Here is a 20,594-nt window from a genome sequence, read left to right on the forward strand (position 1 = left end):
TACATAGATCATTTGTGTAAATTACCTAGAACAATAAAGAAAAAAAGAGAGAGAATCTATTTGCACTAACACTTTAAAACATATGTAAAAACAAATAGTTCAGATAATAAAGTTCAAACTTGTTCAAATATTTAGATCATTCACAATTTACAAACCTCACAAAATCGTCACCTCAACACCATATCAGATTTAAATTTTTTTCTAAAAAACCTCATTTTTCCGGCATTGTACAATCTTCCATAAACCCCACTAAATGTAACATATATATGTGAGTGAAGGGCCTCACATACATTTCCCGCTAGAGGTCCGAATTTGCGGGCTTGCTACAAACCAAACCACCTTTGGACCTCCTCTACAATGTAAAAACCTCTTCAAGGTTTGCCACATAGGATTTGGACTTGACAAGAGATGCACATGGTGCTCTTACAATATTATTTAGTATAGAAGCTAAACCATGTAGTAATATAACTATCCTTGTTATATACATGAAGTAGTTATTTATAAGAGTAAATTGTCATTCCAGTCTCTGAGGTTTGGTCGAAATTGTCATTTTAGTATAAATATTTTTTTTCTCCTCTGAATTCCTGACTTTTCCATTTTCTTGTCATTTTAATCATATTACCCAACTTAGTCTAAAAACTTAGTTATAATATCAGGTGTATTTTTGGCATTAACAAAAAAATGTTTCTAAATTGCCATTTTAATCAAATCTTAAAAATAAAAAAATAATAATTTATAAACCTCATTTATACATATCTATTTTCATTTAATTATATATAATATAAAATAACTTGTTTTCATTTAATATTATGTGTGTATATTAAATATAATATATATAAATAATTATCTATTACTTATATTAAAACAAAACAATTTTGGCCACTTGGCATTTGCTTAAACCTGTTTTTGCCACCTGTCAACTTAATATTCCACACAAATCTTCTTTGGGCGGCAATCCATTTCTCTCTCTCTCTCTCTCAAATTCCCAAGAACCTAGATCCAGATTTTCTCTTTCTCTCTGTCTTTCTGTATTCACCCTTAAATCAATGAAGAAGAACATCGTTCCATTTGGTGATGTCGATTCAAGCCTAAATCGCCACAATTTATGCTCTTACATCTTTCTCCATGATCTAGGGTCCAGACCATAGACCATTAAAGGAGGCCGACTAAACTAGGGTTTCGACTACTGATCTATTTCTGCACGTATGTTCTTCAGACAATCAAGGTAAGGTTCTTTCATTTCTGCACGTATGTTCTTCAGACCATTAAAGGAGGCCGACTAAACTAGGGTTTTAATGTTTGTACACTTTTTACGATGGGCGACATCATCTTCTTGAAGATCCGATCATCTAATCGACGATTTCGATCATTGCAACATTATCTTCTTGAAGATTCGTTCATCTAATCGATGATAAATTGATAAAACCCACAAATCGTTATAGGAATCTGCCGCCCCTCATTCAAATTTCTTCAGATTCTTGAACAATTGAGGTAAATTTTTCTGCTTTACGCATCTAATATTCCATTTAATCTGTTAACACACTCATGCCCACCAACTGTTCGATTATTTGCTTCAAAGACCCAAACCCTAGAAAACACCAGAACTCCCAAAATTTTTGTATTCTTCATAGATAACTAGATAAATTTGAGTGATTTAATCTTTATAAAGTATACTAGCTCAAGTTCCATCGCGGTGAAATTGTAAACCAGGTATTGTGTTTTCATCGCTTCAAATCTTCAATGGATGCTGACAAGTATACTTGCTATTTGCAGATTATTATTTCAGTTTGCTTTTGGTAGTTGTTGACACTTAACAATAATATGGGTTTTTTTTATCTTGTAGGTTGAATTCACCACAGACATCAGCTGTTTTATTTGAAGTTATGGGATACCGGTTATAATTTTGAGGTTTGTGATTTTTGGTCGCTGGATCGAAATTTTTTTCTTTTCTTCACTCGAATTCAAGGTTTTGTTTATCCATAGAATTATGAGATTTTTAATATTTATGCTCTACGAGGCTATTGGGTTGTATCCAGGCAAATTGACGATGCTGGTGGTGATGGAAGACGTCCAATTCCTCCAACTTGAGCCGAAACTGGTACGTTGCTTGCTCTTTTATTTTCCAACAACAGGTCATATTTAAATACGTACCTTAAAAGGGAAATGGGTTAAAAATCTCCTAAAGTTGTTGTTAAATTCTTTTCTATTCATCCAAGTTTGGGGGTGATTTTAAAGCAGGGCTATTGGATTTACATGATATGGATGGCACAAATGTTCTTACAAAGGTATGAAACTCATTGTTTTGGAATCTCATTATTTTGGGATACGTTTTAGTCTTATGTTACTTATAACATGTTTCTCTTTCGTATTGATAGGTAAGATATTGTATGCATTGCCAAGCACATGTTAAGGGATTTGACCACCGTGGCTCTAGGAAATTGTATAGGTAATATTAAAAAAGTTTATTTAAATTGTCTCGATTGCATTGTAAGTATCAACTTTAATTGATTAGATGCTAATGTTATCTTTTTAGTGCGGGTGAAAATATACATCTACTTTTCATGATTCTCCTAGCTCGGTTTATAACGCGTCACATTATGGGTTCATCTAAAAGTAAGCTTCACATGTTTTTCTTAAATTTACATTTTCATCTTTGGAAGATCATCTTACTCAAAAAGGTTAAAAGTCTTTCAAAGTTAACTACGATTGAACAATATAACTTTTGTAACCAATTTTCACAAACTAATTATTTATAAATTTGAAAAAAAAATAGATCTTTGGAGAAAGAATGTTTCATCCTGCTCGAAAGTTACTATTTTGACTCAAAACCGTTATTTAATCTATTTTACTTGATATATTATTTGTTTTAACTTTTAAAAAAGGATCATTATGAGTTTATGACCAAATAACAAGTAGATGTTGCAGTATTATAGTAGGGAATGCAAGATAGTGCCACAAAGAAGGAGCAACAAGAAGCTCAACAAGCTTATGGTTGACTCTGATTCTAAAGTTCAGCTCTTAGCTCATAAAAATGAAATTATTGATACAAGATTGGATATATTTTGAGGTTTATGAACAAACGTTATAATTTTTCATTTCTCTTTAATGATATATAAAGTAAATAATCTTATATGTACTTTCGTTTATTATAAGTAATTATAGTTTTTCATAAGTGTCACACCACAAAAACGCTTCCGGAAGATTAGGTTGAGAGAGTATATCAGATTCATGAGTCTGGAAGTCATGGATCAAGAGGGTATGCCATCAAAAGAAACATTTATATTATAGCTTCACCTTTTAAGATTATTTTTTATTTTTTTTGTAACAAGTATAGCAACATGTATGTTGTAGGTATGGGTATGCCTAGAAAGAGAGGAAGCAAATAAAAACTTACTACGAACTCATACAACTGCGGTTTCCTCAAGGATGTTGTACCCACATGCAAAGGTTTATTTATCAATGTACCTTTCGCGTATTTTATTTTCATGCACGTTTGTGTAACAATTTTTAAAATAAACAAGCGTAAAGAAAAATGTTTTTGAAGAGATAAACAAGCGTATTTTATTTATCTGCTAAAATTTGCAGAAACCTTTCGAAGCCAAAAGGTACTATAGTATTGATCGGGTCTTCAGAAATGTGGCTGTTGACCGGACCCACCTAGCTGAGTTTCATCAAATAGAAGGTATTTCTGTCTCTATTTGTTATTGTATACAGTGAAATACTTGCTAATAATTGAAAAAAAGTTCAGTTATCCATTATCGGGAGGTGTGTAATTTCAAAAAATTCCCTATTTTGACAAATTCTCAGTAATTATTTAAGCTGAAGATTAAATATCATATGTTCTTATCTCGGGTTCTGACAGATCCAGATGAAGTTGCCACAAATTGTTTTATTTATTCTATTTATGGGTTGTTCAGGGTTAATATGTGATCGTGGACTAAGTCTCGGGGATTTGCAAGGCGTGTTGCTTGACTTCTTCTCCTGTTTGGGTAAATACTAACCTCCTTCATATTAAGGGTGATACTGTAATTTGCTACAAGTAATATGATTTAAATCAAATATAATCTTTGTTTATGCCAAATCATTTAAAGTATATTATTCTTAAGCGTATCAAAAATACAGTATGTTCTCATGCCATTTTTTGTTTCAGGAATGTCCAAGTTGCATTTCAAGCCGGCTTACAATCCGTACACTGAGCCGAGCATGGAAATATTCGGGTACAATATTGTTATTTTAGTTAACAACTGTAATATGGAGACAATAAATGTAATGTATTTAATTTGATGTGACGGTTATCATGAAGGCTTAAAGAAATGGGTTGAAGTAGGAAATTCTGGAATGTTCAGACCTGAAACATTACTTCCTATGTGCAGCAGTTTTCAGTTTATGTGGCAGCGTGTTTATGTAGTCGTTCTTGCTAGCTGTTGGATCAGGAATTGCATTTTGACAGGATATACAAGCGATGTTCATAGGGGGTCAAAGTTTGGGCTTCAGCTGTTCAGTATTGTCACTCGGGTTACATCCTTTTGGGTCTCCTGGTGCAATGTCCATCATTTGAGTTGGGTTTTATGTTGACTGGCTTCGGGTTTGTTACATCCCAGGTTTGCTATACCGGATCATTAGTTTTGGTTTGCAGTCCAAAATCCTTATCATGATATATGGGCCTCGGTTTTGGCACCTGTTTCGTACCTTCTAATCACTGATACATCGGATCCCATTTCAACTTTAATTGATTTTGTGTATCCTTCAATTCTTGAAAACTTCAACAATCAGAATTATTTCAGTGAGAGGGCTATGCTTGCATCTGGATATATTACATTATTTGTCTCATTGTAGTTTACTAATTTATTATTACTTGAACGGTTATTTAATTCAAACGATTACTTCAATAAATTAAAGTTATTCATTTGTGTTTTAGTCCACCCGCGAACCTCGCGGGTTCTTAAACTAGTATACTATATATAATAACGTACAATACGCTCAGATCCCCAACTCCACCACCCACCCACACTATCAGCATAACCACCTTTGCCACCCACCTCCACCACCGACACCCACCTCCACCACCTTCACCCCTCAGATTCTTTTACCATTCCCCCATTCATTTACTGTAAGCAAGAAAAAAAAATGTTCCTACAAAACCCAATTTCAATTTCAACCCTAAAGTCCATCCCCCAAATCAATCCATAACCTCAGCCAAAAATTAAAACTTACATAATCTCACTCAACAGATTTGTAGTCATCTAACCCTAAAATAGTAAAACCTCCAATTTTCATCCACCAAATTGTTTCTATTTTGGTGTATCATCAAGATGTCGATTGGAAAATCGATGATGTGGAGGCGGTAATACAAACAAAGAACGTTGTTTGAAGAGGCGTTGGTGATGTTTCTGGCTGACATCATCGGTCGGTAGCACAAGATCGTCAATTATAACCAATATTACTCATTTAATGTTTGGTCCTCATACAATCGCATAAGTGATCTCAACCCAAAGAAAGAAGAGATAAAAAGAGCAACACATATTGATGGAGAAAAAAATAATGTGAGTGATGATATAAAAATATGTATTTCTTTATTAGGGTTGAATAATTTCGTACCTTATTAATGTGTTGCTATGCAACTTATTGAACTTTTGGGGACCATTAGGAGCCACAATTTTAACTTAAGAGTTAATAACACACTGGTCCTTGTAGTTGAACTAAAATTACACTTTTAGGTATAAATTTGAAAGGTAATAAATTTGCGACTTGTACTTATCGATTTGTAACATATGTGAGGTCTAACACTAACTTTGGTTACATGTATATAAATAAATATGGAATCTGCATAGATCATTTGTGATTTGTAACACATGTGAGGTCTAACACTAACTTTGGTTAAATATATATAAAATAAATATGGAATCTACATAGATCATTTGTGTAAATTACCTAGAATGAAAAGAAAAGAGAATCTATTTGCACTAACACAGTAACACTTTGTAAAAACAAATTGTTCAGATAATAAAGTTCAAACTTATGTTCAAATATTTAGAGCATCCAAAATTTACAAACCCCACAATCCGTCATCCCAACGTCACATCAGACTCACAAATTTTCCTTAAAAACCATACTTTTCCCACAGTATACAAACTTCCATAAACCCCATTAAAAAAACATATATATGTGTACTTGAGTGAGGGGCCTCACATACCTTGTCCGCTAGAGGTCCGCATCTGCGGACTTGCTACAAACCAAACTACCTTTGAACCTCTTCAAAGTTTGCTACATAGGATTCGGACTTGATAAGAGTTGCACATTGTGGGTGCTCTTACAATATTATTTAGTATAGAAGCAAACCATATAGTAATATAACTATCCTTATTATACACATGTAGTAGTTATTTATAATATTCAGAAAAAATATTGCAAATGTTAGATGGACCAATCTAATAACACCGCATCGGCTTTGTTTGGTTTCTTCATTTGTGACTTCTAAATCAATGCAATAAAGATATTTTTGGGTGATGAATTTTTTTTTTAAAGAAGATTAACTTCATTAGAACCAACATTAGAACCAACAGGAAAAAAAAAACAAAAAACAAAAGTCTCCTTACAAACATAGGAGACCACCACCCAACATATACAAAACTACACAAAAACAAAATTACACTAATTGATCCATTCTATCGATTTGAATCTTGATTTATTTCTATACCATAAGAAATCATTAGACTTCACATATGCAATTATCTCCTCTATCTTAACTTCTTTGCCAACTCATTTCTAGCTTTCCATATTCTCTAACAAGCGATAATCACTATCCATTGAAATATTACCTTCCCTCAATCCCCTAAGCCAACCAATTTATGCATTTCCAGCAGGTCCCTAACTTTAAAAGCAAAGATCGGAGTGACCTTACACCACAAACTCACAAATTGCCACATAACCGCAACCACCATACGACTTGTGAAGATATGATCCATAGATTCAATATCCGGAGCCACACGTGATGCATCTATCCGAATTAATAGGAATGACCCTTCTACTCAGAGCTGTAAAAGTGGGGTGCATGTTCAATTCAGCTATCCATGCAAATATGTTACATTTTGTTGGCACCCACTTACACCATTCCATCACAAAAAGTTGGATAACGTCTATCGTAGAGTACAACAATATTTTGACCGATCTAACTGAGAATCTGTCAGAAACATCCCGCAACCAGACCCATTCATCCTGCCTGCCGTTCCACCCAGCCGACACTATTGCTCCAATACATTGCTCCCATTCCGTAATCTCTTCTTCTGATGTCGGTGTCTCTTCCAGCCCCACTTCCAATCTATCTCGTTATTCAATCATCTAACATGATCTTTAACTCCACAAAGCTTATTTTCTTCTGATGGGGTATGGTATTAGACCCAACCCGAACGACCGGACATATCCGTTACTTATCGCCTTTTATTATAGTATTTATTATTATTGCGTACTAACCCGTGAAGCCTAGCGCGTTGTAGTTTACACTACACTAGGTTGTGGGCTTGTAGAGATAACCCCTAACTGGGCCTGGCCCATTGTGTAACACCCCAAAACCCGAATGTTTATATTTGTCGTATGTCCATATAAGACACATCATGAAATAAATAACTAGGCTAATTAACCTAGTTAAGTATATGGCAAAACTATTAAATGGAGAGAGTTGTGCCAAATGTGTTCTAAGTGCCAACATGAGGGACTAATTGAAGTAAAATGGAAGTTGAGTTATTAAAATGAAAAATAAACACACACAAACACACAATTCGTGTGTGTTCTCGAACGTACAGGGGCTTCAAGAAGCCAAGCCCTAGTTGGCTAGTTCTTCAAAAAAGCTTCAAATTAAGGGATGATTCAAGGCTCAAATTCGTGAATTCTCATGGATTAATGATCACCATCACAAGGGGATCATAAGGTATGTCTCGATTCTCAGTTTTGGAGAACAACCGTGAAGTGGGTTTTGATGAATGTATGAATTCGATCAAAAATTGGCATGAATACTTGCTAATGTTATCATGTTTAAATCGAATCATGGCTGAATTTTAGTAATCTTAGGGATTTAGAAGGAAACCATGTTTATGAGTATGAGAAAGACTATGATGAACATGTTTTTAGTGATGATTTTGATTATGTTGATGCATGTGTTATGAATTAGGTTTTGATAGTAATATGATGTAGGTGACAATATGATTTTGTTTGAATGTAATGGTTCATGAGATGAATTTGGGAAGAACATGCTTAAACCACTTGTACACTATGCTTGGAAAGTAGATTGCACACCAAGTGTTTGATGAAATGCCTAGTATAGGTTAGTGTGTGTTATCACTTGTATGGAATGTTAATTAAATAGTAATGAAGGCGATTATGTATTACAAGTATGAAAAGTGCTTAGTTATGATGTTGTGTACAAAATAACATGCTATGTGTATCGAGTAACAAAGCTGATTAGGATTAAAATTTGTTGCGCAACAATTTTGCAAAAATCATATAAAATCATAGGAAGGACCTGTGAGGTCGAGCCTTATATGCTCAAAAAGCTATTTAAACATATTACTTTTTGTGTTTGAACATGTTTGTTGAATTCGGATGTTAAACAGGCCAAAACAGTGCCCAAAGTCGGCAATACTGTTTTGACAGCAAGCTGTTTGGAAGCATTTCAGCTTCTGTGCTGATTTTGTAAAAATCATATAAAATCATAGGAACGCCCGATTGTTACGATCTTTATATGCTTAGAAAGGTCTGTGAGTGTAGATCATTTCATATTTGAACATGAAGAACTGAATCAGAAGATAAATGGGTTAAAATGTGTCGTGAACAGCTGCTGCGCAGAAAGTTGCTGCACATTTTTAGTATAAATATTAAGTAAAAATAGTTGTATTGTTATGCACACTTGTATGAATCATGAACTACTGATTTTAATAAATTATTAGTAAGTTATTTGATTGTTTTAAGTGTCTAAAACACTTACCAACTAGTTTATGCATATGATTGCACCAACGGGTCGAAACGGGTTGTTGATAGAAAATAGTAGAATGGATGTGTAAAAAACCAGGGTGTTAAGAGATGGTATGAAATGTTTAACGTATGAAACAAGTTGCCTAACTTAGAAAATGTTATCATTCTAAGTATGGAATTTTGAAAGAATAATGAACATGATGTAAATACATAATTATGCATGCTAGAAGCTCATGTATGACTTTTGTGATGATGAAATGATAAATTGTTAGATTGATTAGCATTGTAGTATTATGATACATGTTGAACTCGTTAAGCGATTGACACGTGAATAGAAGTGTGATTAGTGATGCGTATGATTACGTATACTAACTATTGAATGGATGTAATGGAATGAGATAATAGGAACGTGTCAAGGAGAGCTCAAGCATAGGAGGATAACGGGTCAAGATAAGGCAAGGTCACAAATACACTTATTGGAGCACTCAAGGTAAGTGATTTCTATAATCACTTCTTATTTTATTTAAGTAAAGTAGCGTTAGTTGATTAAGCATGATGGGGTTTGAAGTTTCATATGGTTTTGGTCGTATGAAATTGGTAATTTTAGCTTAGTAGACCGAATGGGACAATATAAAGTTGTAATGCTATGACGAATAATGTCTATGTAATGGCTACGGTATGTAACCGGGTAATGGGTAAAATTGCACATAAGTGCACCAACCGAGAATGGGGACTTAGGTTAATGGGTCAAAGTGAAGGTATACTTTAGCACGGAACGTTTGTACAAGCAATGTCGATAGTATTTCATGTGCCCGGTTAGTGTAAGGTGTTATAACATTAACATTATGTGAGCCTTAAGTGTAAACATATGAGTTGTTGATAAATGCATGACGGGTCGAATAATTCGTAATGGATAATAAGCCGAAAATGTATAAGTTAAGAATTTCCTTAACCCGGATGTTGGACTTTAAGTTCACATAATAGAATGTTAGTTTATAATCATGCAGGAAGAAACGGGAGGTTAATCGGGTAAACGGTTTAAAAGCTATGCAAGTTTTTGTGCGTGCGAACGACAAAACAACACAGCAGAAAAATGGCAAAACTAGAGGCCGTCGCTGACGCCCCTATGGGCCGTCGCCGACGCCTTGTGCATTTTCAGTTTTCTCCGACGCCTAATTTTCCTGTCTACGGAGGTTTCTGGCTACGCGAAAAACTAATAGCCGTCGCCGACGCCCTATAGGGCCGTCGCCGACGGCCTCCACATGTTTTAAATGCTGAAATTCGTTAATTAAGTTATTTTGTGTACCGTAAGCTTCGGTATATTAACCGTGGTCTACGACGGGCCTCCCAAGCATAATTTTGAATGTTTCCTTGATGCTTTTGGATCATAAATCCAAGTCTAAGCACTCCATAATTAATGTACGAGTATGATAAGTGAATGCGAATAGGTTAAATCAAGAATTGAATGTAAGTACGTATGTGTAGACATGATTATGTAAGCATTTAGTTATGTATATAGATAAGTAGATGTGTAGATATGTAGGTGCGTATGATTAGACGTATGAATATACGAATGCACGAAGTAGGATTTATCGCCTATGAAAAGAATGGGACAGGTATGCATGTATACATGGTTTCAATACGTTTGAGTATGGACATTACTAATGATGTGCTTGAGATTGGAATGTAATGCAGGGATGAGAACGTCAGACTCTTGTAGAATTAAAGCCGAACCTGGAAGCCGAACTCGAAACAAAGGAATCCGAGAGGATAGTCGAATGAATTAAAGTTTATGTTGTTGAATGTTATATGATTTTTAATTGTACCAGATTATTGTTGTATGATGTTGTCAATGACTAATGGTTAAGTTGTATGTGATGTCCACAGGTACTACACGGATTTCTTCTACCACTATCGAAGATAAGCGGGCATAGATCGAGTCGAATAACAAGGATTGTACGGAAAGAACGGTTACGTAGTCTTAATTTTGTAACACATTAATTTGTAAAAAGGGAAGTGAATTTTGTAAGCTTCTTGAATGTGTGTATTATTTTAAGATCGTAAAGGAATTTTTAAAGCTATTTTTCCGCTGCGTTATCTTTAAGTTCTTACACGATGATCTTACAGGGAATCGTTCTTATTACGAACGGGTCATGCCCGAATTTTTCTTAAATAATAGTATGGTAATATTACTTTTCGGATTAAGAAATATGGGCGTTACACATTGAGGTTAGGGGAGGCCCATATCTCCTATATAAAGAGGTGTTCACCTCATTATTAGCGCACAAGATATGGAGCCGCCACACTTTGTAGCTGGAAATAGGGGATTCTTCCCCTACCGGCCATCTCTACATCCCCAATTTCTTCTCTTCTCCATTGCAGATCAAGGTTCAAGAGGAAGAACAAGGTGTGATTCTTCACCCTCTCAGAGAAAGCGGTCCAATCATCCCGACGGTGATTCCGTGTTTCAACATTGACGCCCACCGTGGGGCACGAACCTCACACACACTGATGAAAGGCTAAAAAAAGTTGTATTACATACGAGCACGTAAGTCGCCACGCGCGCATGCTTCTTTACTTACGAGCGAGCACACATGCGCTAGCTGTCGCATGCTCCTCTACATACGAGCACATAAGTCGCCAAGCGCGTAGGCTCTTTTACATACGAGCAAGTAAGTCGCCATACTCGCAGGCTCTTTTACATACGAGCACGTAAGTTGCCACGTGAGCATGCCCTTTTACTTACGAGCGAGCACGCATACGCTGGCTAGCGCATGCTCCTTTACATACGAGCACGTAAGTCGCCATACGCGCATGCTCTTTTATATACGAGCATGTAAGTCGCTATCCGCGTATGCTCCTTTACTTACGAGCACGCAGGTCTCCATGCGAGCCTGCTGCTCTACATACGAGCATGTAAGTTGCCATACGCGCATGCTCTTTTATATACGAGCATGTAAGTCACCATCCGCGCATGCTCCTTTACTTATGAGCACGCAGGTCTCTATGCGAGCCTGCTGCTCTACATACGAGCACGTAAGTCGCCATGCGCGCAAGCTCCTTTACATACGAGCGAGCACACATGCGCTAGCTGTCACATGCTCCTCTACATACGAGCACGTAAGTCGCCACGCGCGCAGGCTCTTTTACATACGAGCACGTAAGTCGCCATCCGCGCATGCTCCTTTACATACGAGCACGCTAGTCTCCATGCGAGACTGCTGCTCTACATACGAGCACGTAAGTCACCACGCGCATGCTCCTACGAGTGAGCATACATGCGTCGGCAGGCGCATGCTCCTCTATATACGAGCGCGCAAGTCGCCCCCGCGCGCATTGTTAGTTACGAACACGCTTACAAAATATAAACTGCACTACAAATGCACGCACCACTTTAGGTATACGCAAAAATACATTGGCTTCCACATCATTACCCTGACACGACTGTACACCAATTCTCATTCGCGATAACCTGCACAAAGTGGATTAACACGTGCAAATATTGTAGACAACATTTTATAAAGATTTAAACACCAGGTATACATTTTCCTCAAGGCTTGAGAGACGCGCAATCGAAAATCATCCAAAGGGAAGGCACTCATCTAGTACAGAATTCCACCCACTTGCCATTCGCGCATGAGAGCAACACTGGACTGGGGGACCTGAAGGGCTATGGTTCCAAATGCTGCATAAGTCATACGCGTGTTGGGCCTTAACCACACTCAACCGCCAAAACTCAGCCTGTTCCAAGACTCATGCACGAGACCCAACCACGTACGCGCAACCTTAACAAGCTCATGGTAATGTGCCAGTACAAATGGCAACTGACTGCAATCAATCAGCATGCGCCAAGTTTGCCCAACCAATTTCCACGATGAACAATTGTGGGATATTCACTGCTCCATTATCTCTACTCACAGCTGAAGACAGACGCAACAAACTTGGCCAACAACTTTCCCGCACCCGGGCGACAGGTAAGCCTAAAACTGAATCTTTACTTTCGTGCACTCCTAACAAGTCTAGTACTCCTCCCACGCTTGCACGCGCGAGCAACACTAGACTGGGGGACATGATGGGGTATGGTATTAGACCCAACCCGAACGACCAGACATATCCGTTACTTATCGCCTTTTATTATAATATTTATTATTATTGCGTACTAACCCGCGAAGCCTAGCGCGTTGTAGTTTACACTACACTAGGTTGTGGGCTTGTAGAGATAACCCCTAACTGGGCCTGGCCCATTGAGGTTAGGGGATGCCCATATCTCCTATATAAAGAGGTGTTCACCTCATTATTAGGGCACAAGATATGGAGCCGCCACACTTTTGTAGCTGGAAATAGGGGATTCTTCCCCTACCGGCCATCTCTACATCCCCACTTTCTTCTCTTCTCCATTGCAGATCTAGGTTCAAGAGGAAGAACAAGATGTGATTCTTCACTCTTCCAGAGAAAGCAGTCCAATCATCCCGACGGTGATTCCGTATTTCAACATCTTCTAACCTAAATAAAGTAGGAAATGCCACTTGAAGAGTTGGAGCAAAATATTATTTTTGGTAAATATTGTGCAATTTAGATGTTTTAATTAACTAGTCTTAGGGGCCGTTTGACAACATTTGAATGGTTAAGTGCTGAACCAGTAATAGGTCTGAACCATTAAGTGCTGAACCATTAAGTGCTGAACCAGTAAGAGGGCTGAACCATTAAGAGCCTGTACAATGCTTAACCGTTCAAAGGCAAATGTCTTTCCAATTCAGATTAGAGGTCTTAACCATTCAGACTCTGTATAAATCTTAACCATTCAAAGGCAAATGTCTGAACCATTCAGACATCTGCTCGTGAAACAAACAGTCTGAACCATTAAGTGTTGAACTAGTAAGAGGTCTGAACCATTAAGAGTCTCACTAAGAGGTAAACAAACAGCCCCTTACACTTCTAATCCTTTGATATTAAATCAGTTACCAACAAAAAATAAGTTATATACAACGCAATATTTTTCGATTTTATCCAAGCATAAACTAAACCCTTTCAAAATTAGATATATTGCAAATTTGCAACAACAGAATGATATTTAGTTGTCGATTCAATCCGATCCTAGTCCTTTCGAATTGATGGTACAACAATGTAACAACATGTAAAATACCATTAGAAGGTGTTTTGAGATGAGACTCCTTCAACATACATATCTAAGGACGTCAAGTCAATACACCCTCAAAAGAGAGGAAAAAAAGGGCCATTTGTTAAAAATACTATTTATAACATATTATTTATTCTATTTATTCAGTTTAAATGTTCAATTGCCTTCTCTAATCTATTTCCATGTTTATGGTTTGTGAGGTTTGCTCTGCTGTCTTGTGAGATTTGCTCTGCTGTCTTTGGGCTTGTAGCCGTTGTGCCAGGCTGTTGCTGTCTTTGGGCTTAGCTATTGATTGCTTTGGGCTCCCTTGATTCTCGGTGGCCCCTTAGGGCTTAGCCCGTATAAAGAAGGGTGTTTGGTGTGGCTGATGTATTGGAGCTCCTTACTTCACTCGCTCTCATCTTATATCATTCTGTCTTAATTCCCTCTGCTCACACGTACATTCGTGAGATTAGGGTTTCCTTTCATCTTATACAGATCATCCTACTGGAGATCTTTACTTGTAGAACAATCTGTGCTGACTGATTGTCTAGTGCGTGTATCTGTTTGCTGAGATTCTTAATAAAACTGTGTTTGTGGTTTCAATCCTTGAGTTCTGACATGGTATCAGAGCTCCGAGGTTAAACCGGTGCTCTGGTGGTCTTCCGCTGCTCTGATTCTGTCCTTGCCGCTGTTCGTAAAACCCTAAGTTCTAGGGTTTGTGGTTGTCTTCTGTTTCCGAAGCTTCTTTGACTTCCTGGAGACGGATCTGCTCTTGAAGGTTGAAACCCTAATTTTTGGGGCTTTTACATTTCTCTTGAAGAAGACTCTAGTTGGTCCCTCTTTAGGTCAAACCAACATAGTGTGTTCTTGGTTCTCTGATCAGGAAACTTGTAACCCTAAGTGAAGGTTACAAGCCTGATTGACCGGAGATTTTGCACCCACTGTGAGTCCGTTCCATCTCTTCCCTTAATTTAACCCTGCATCACTGTTAACTGTTTTGAGTCTAGGCATCTTGATACCAGTGATGTGTGTCGGTGTGTATATAATTTTGATGAGTATTTAAGCCCCTTTTTACACTTTTAGCCAAGTTTTAAATTTATAAAACACGATATTTACTAACACTAAACACACATATGGGCAAGTGCACCCATCGTGGACGTAGTATAGTGTTGGTAAGATACCGAGGTCGTCCAAGGACACAAGAGCTTTTAATACCGGTTTATCCTCAACGTCTAATCAAATCAAAAAGTGAGAAAAATGTTTTAAACTAAAAAAAATAAAAACTAACTAAATGCCGAAAATAAAAATAAAGTAAAAACAGATAGACAAGATGAATCACTTGGATCCGACACGTGTATTAGTATAACCTTTGATTATTTTCGCACTTTTGCACTTGTTTAAGAGATTATCTTAGTTATTGTAGTAGGCCCCTCTTTTGAAGGCGACGTTACCCTCAACCCAGTAGTTTGAGTCAGCAAGGATACAATCCTAAAGGGTCGGATTATTGAAAGATAATGAATTAAGTTATTAATGCAAATTGTGGTAGGCCCCGCTTTTGGCGGTGACGTTACCCTCGGCTAAGTAGTCTGAGTCAGCAGGGATACAGTCCTAAATAGCCGGGTTATAGTATTAATAGTAGTTAACTTATGAGGGGGTCAAAGAGTTTGGATCCCCGCCATCCAATACCTATGGGCATTGAAGGAGATCCTACTAAATTTGACCCAGGTCCCAAGCAGGACCTCTAAACGCTGAACAAGGGCAAGACCCTTACCAAACCGTTCCCTTAACCCCCGACCAGGTAGCCAACATACCTCCATATAGACCGTGGAGATATGAATGGTGAAAATCTTTTATTTTATATAGACAGTAAAATAATGCCAAGACACCACGGACAAACGATAAGGAAAGATCACCTTCAACATAAGTAACTAGTTATTAAAGTCATTAATACAAAACCAAATAAAAAGTGCAAAAGATTAAAAATAAAAAGTGTTATACTAAACACTTGTCTTCACCAAGTGATGTAAGAGACTTAGGCAAACATGACCTTGATTGTCAAGAACTCTTACGATCAATCTTGGATCCCGAGACGACTCACACACTCTACGATGGACAATGGATAATGGTGGTGGATGATGGTGTTATGGTGGTGGTGGGTGGTGGATGAGGTGTGAGAGAGGTGGTGTGCCAAGGGATGAGAGAGAATGAAGCCAAGCTCCTCTATTTATAGGCTGAACAGAAGGCTGGACACGGCCCCGTGTCCGCTGGACACGGCCCCGTGCCCGTCTGACATTCTCTCACTTCATTAATTGTAATTGCGAATTACAATTAATGCACCTGCTGTACTTTCACCACGCCCCCGTGCTCGCTGGACACGGCCCCGTGGTGGGCAATGGAAGCTTCTACTGGTTTGTCTTTTTCTGCTGCTTCCTGGGCACGCCCCCGTGTTCGCTGGACACGGGGCGTGTTCAGACTCTGTTTCTTCTCCTTTGCCTTGGGAGGTGCCGTTGAGGGTCCGGGCAGTCCACTTTTGTTCCTTTTCTTGTATTTATGGTAGAATTAGTAGTCTTTTTGCTTCTTTTGTGATTTTGAGCTCAATTCATCCTGAAAATACAAAAGGAAGACAAAAACACTCTTTTTCCAACATTAGTACTTAAAAAGGGTTAGTTTTATGCCTTAATTGATGTGATTTATATGTTGCATTTTACACACATCAACCAGTTTTAGGCATACCGGTTTGATTTATTGGGACACAGAGAGGGTTCACTCTGTTGCATTTAGTTGGTCAGTTGTGTTGTGGCTCCCTGGATTAAGTCTGCGGAGGCACCTTGAGTGACGAACCTCTGATCGGACCTCTGTCCAGGCTTCACCGGTCCTTGTGACTTGCTGGTTGTGTTTTTTGTTTGCCTGCCTTTGTTTCTGTGTTTATCTGCCAAATATGTCTGATAAATTTGATTCTTCTGTTACCTTGGTTAGTAAGCTTGATGCCAGTGATCCTCTATATCTGCATGCTAGTGATTCCAGTGGTCTCACTATTGTAAGTATTAAATTAAAAGGAACTGAAAATTACGTGGTTTGGTCAAATGCTATGAAGCTGGCACTAATGGCTAAAAACAAACTAGGGTTTATTGATGGTACTTGTGTTAAATCTAAAACTGATGATGTTCTTGCTAGTCAATGGGACAGATGCAATTCAATTGTGTTAACATGGATCTTGAACTCTGTTTCTGAGGAATTATATGTTGGACAAGTCTATTCTAGGCTTGCATCTGAAGTTTGGGATGATTTAAAGGACACTTATGATAAAGTTGATGGGTCTGTTGTGTTTGGTCTATTTCAAAAAATTAACTCTGTGAGTCAAAATGGTGCTAGTGTCTCTGAATATTATCATAAGATTAACACCATGTGGAAACAATATGATGCCATGCTACAGTTTCCCTCTTGTACTTGCAATGCTTCCACTAAATTTAATGAATTTAATCAGCTAATTAAACTTATGCAATTCCTGATGGGCCTTGATGATATTTATCAACCTGTTAGGACTAATCTTTTAACCAGGGATCCTCTCCCAACTATCAAAACTGTCTTCTCTATCATTTCTAGAGAAGAGTCTCATAGAGGATCAAATACTGGGTCCAAAGCTCCTAATGTTGGTTTTGCTGCTAAAATAAGTAACTTCAATGACAATAAAAAAAGGTTTAACAAGGGCCCTAATCCTAATCTTAAGTGTACTCATTGCAACAAAATTGGGCATACTGTTGACAAATGTTATGAGCTTCATGGCTACCCTACCAATTATAGACAAAAGCCAAATCAAAATGGTCAATGGTCTAGGTCTAATAATTCCACTAATAGCAACAACAGTCCATCTGTGAACAATTCTGTGTGTGACAAAAGTGCTAGTTCCTTGAACACTCTGTCTGCTGATCAGTTTTCTAAGTTGCTAGGTTTGCTGAATGAAAAAAACACTGAAGAGTCCAATGTAGGAGGTAAATGCTTTAACTCATTCTCTACTCTTAAAAACTATAAAAACCTTTTCTGTTTTAACTCTATGAGGCCTTCAACACAGAATCTGAATTGGATCATTGATTCTGGTGCAAACCAGCATATGGTCATGACCAGTGAAAACATGTTCAACTTAGTTGATGTGTCTGAATATAACATTACCATTAAACATCCAAATGGGACTGATGCTAAAGTCACTAAAATTGGGTCCTTTAAGTTGTCAGACCCTGTGATTTTAAAGGATGTTTTTGTTGTGCCAGAGTACTATGTGAATCTTATTTCTGTCTATAAGTTAGCCAAGGACAACAAACTTAGGGTCATTTTTGATGAAAATACTTGTTACATTCAGGATTCCTTCACAAAGAAAACCCTAGTGACTGGTAGACAAACTGAGGGTTTGTATTTTTATGGTAACCCTCTAGGCACTAATTTCTCTTGTTTGAGTAAAACTGAAAATATAACGCTCTGGCACTCAAGGCTGGGTCACCCAGCTGAACAAGTGTTGAAAGTCTTACAAATTGAAACTGAGTCAAATAACGTCAAGCCTTGTGACATCTGTCACAAAGCTAAACAACATTGAGTCCCTTTTCCTCTAAGTGAACACAGATCATCTAAAGTAGGGGACTAGTTCATTTGGATGTCTGGGGCCCCTACAAAGTCACCAGCATAGATGGGTACAAATTTTTCCTCACAGTTGTTGATGATTTTACCAGGACTGTTTGGGTGTACTTACTAAAATCCAAATCAGAAGTTTTTGAAAACATACAAAATTTTTACAATCTGGTCAAAACTCAATTTGAAGTCGATATCAAGGTTTTTCGTAGTGATAACGGATCCGAGTTTATTAATTCTCAAATGTCATCCTTTGTTAAAAACAAAGGGATTATTCATCAAACCTCATGCACATATACTCCACAACAAAATGGTGTTGTGGAGAGAAAACATAGACACTTGCTAAATGTTGCAAGAGCTTTATTATTTCAGTCTAAAGTTCCCCTCAAATACTGGTCTGAATGTGTGCTTACTGCTTCCTACTTGACTAACAGGCTTCCCTCTTCTGTGTTGCATGGTTGTTCTCCGTATGAAATGTTATTTGGGTTTAAACCTTCTCTTGATCACTTGAAAGTTTTTGGTTGTCTTTGCTATTTTACCATTTTAGACAACTCTGATAAACTTGAGGAACGAGCTGAAAAATGTGTTTTTATGGGATATTCAAATCTTAAAAAGGGATATAAGGTTTGGAGTCTAGAACAAAGAAAATTCATTTTTTCTACGGATGTCAGTTTTCACGAAACTGTCTTCCCTTTTAATAATACTCATGAACAAACAAGTACAAACCTTTTAAACCAACTCAACTTCTTTGACAATTTTGAAACATCAAGTGATACAAATCCCAATGATGAAGAGAAGGATATTACTGACTCAACCACTGTGACTCAGCAACACAATGATGCAGTTGAGTCAACTGTCGATAGTGATACTCAGCAATCATCAGGAGCTGATGTTGAGACTGGGAGGAATGAGTCCATGAGGGCTACAACTGAACCTGTGAGGGCTGAGTCTAGTGGCATTGGTGATGAGTCAAACCTTCCTGAGGGTACTCAAAACATTAGAAGGTCCACTAGGTCCGCTTCTGTTCCTAAAAGATTCGATGATTATATTGTTGGGAATGCAAAATATAGCTATGATAAAGTCGTCAATTATTCCAACTTACCTAGTGAGAACATTTGCTTTGCTGCTAATATCAATAAAATAACCGAACCATGCACCTATAAAGATGCTCTTAATGATAAAAGGTGGATTGATGCTATGAATGATGAATTATCTGCCTTGTATAAGAATAATACATGGGATATTGTTGATCTTCCTAGTGGTAAAAAACCTATTGGGTGTAAATGGGTATTTAAGGTCAAATACAAGTCAACAGGGGAAGTAGATAGGTTCAAAGCTTGGCTTGTAGCCAAAGGCTTTAACCAACGAGAGGGGATTGACTTTGAGGAAACATTCTCCCCTGTCGTTAAGATGGTCACTGTCAGATGTGTTGTTAGTCTAGCTGTCCAAAATGATTGGCCCTTGTATCAACTTGATATTAACAATGCCTTCCTATATGGTAATCTTAGAGAGGAAGTTTATATGAATTTACCTGATGGGTTGGATGTTAAAGGGAACAAAGTATGTAAGTTAAATAAGTCTCTATATGGCCTAAAGCAAGCTCCACGAATGTGAAATGAAAAACTTGTTCAAGTGTTGGTCAAAATTGGCTTTACACAATCTAAGTGTGATCATTCCATGTTCATCAAGTCTGTGAACTCTATATTTATTGTGCTTCTTGTTTATGTAGATGATATTGTTCTAACTGGAAACTGTGAAAAAGAAATAAACAAAATTAAGGATTTTTTAAAAACTGAGTTTTTAATCAAAGATCTTGGCCTACTCAAATATTTTTTTGGGCATTGAGGTAATTAAAAATACCAATGGCATTTGTCTTTCTCAAAGGAAATACTGT

General features: G+C 37.4%; 2 long non-coding RNA genes across 14 annotated transcripts; both read left to right on the plus strand.

Moving 5' to 3' along the window:
• Positions 1–851: 851 nt before the first annotated feature.
• LOC110928193 lies at positions 852–4,906 on the plus strand. Of its 13 annotated transcripts, XR_004888760.1 has the most exons (13): positions 852–1,225; positions 1,340–1,491; positions 1,844–1,908; positions 2,037–2,098; positions 2,217–2,285; positions 2,376–2,446; positions 2,534–2,613; positions 2,926–3,256; positions 3,352–3,447; positions 3,586–3,682; positions 3,918–3,989; positions 4,151–4,217; positions 4,304–4,906. It is a non-coding gene; the product is annotated as an uncharacterized LOC110928193 (long non-coding RNA). The 13 variants fall into 13 exon arrangements; XR_004888756.1 differs by having other exon boundaries at positions 2,376–3,067; positions 3,154–3,256; XR_004888757.1 differs by having other exon boundaries at positions 2,376–2,613.
• Positions 4,907–7,560: 2,654 nt separating this feature from the next.
• On the plus strand, positions 7,561–11,047 carry LOC110930368. Its single transcript, XR_002587767.2, has 2 exons — positions 7,561–7,924; positions 9,370–11,047. It is a non-coding gene; the product is annotated as an uncharacterized LOC110930368 (long non-coding RNA).
• The last annotated feature ends 9,547 nt before the right edge of the window (positions 11,048–20,594 follow it).

This window comes from Helianthus annuus, chromosome 3 (genome assembly GCF_002127325.2).
Source record: "Helianthus annuus cultivar XRQ/B chromosome 3, HanXRQr2.0-SUNRISE, whole genome shotgun sequence".
In the NCBI taxonomy this organism is placed as follows: domain Eukaryota; kingdom Viridiplantae; phylum Streptophyta; class Magnoliopsida; order Asterales; family Asteraceae; genus Helianthus; species Helianthus annuus.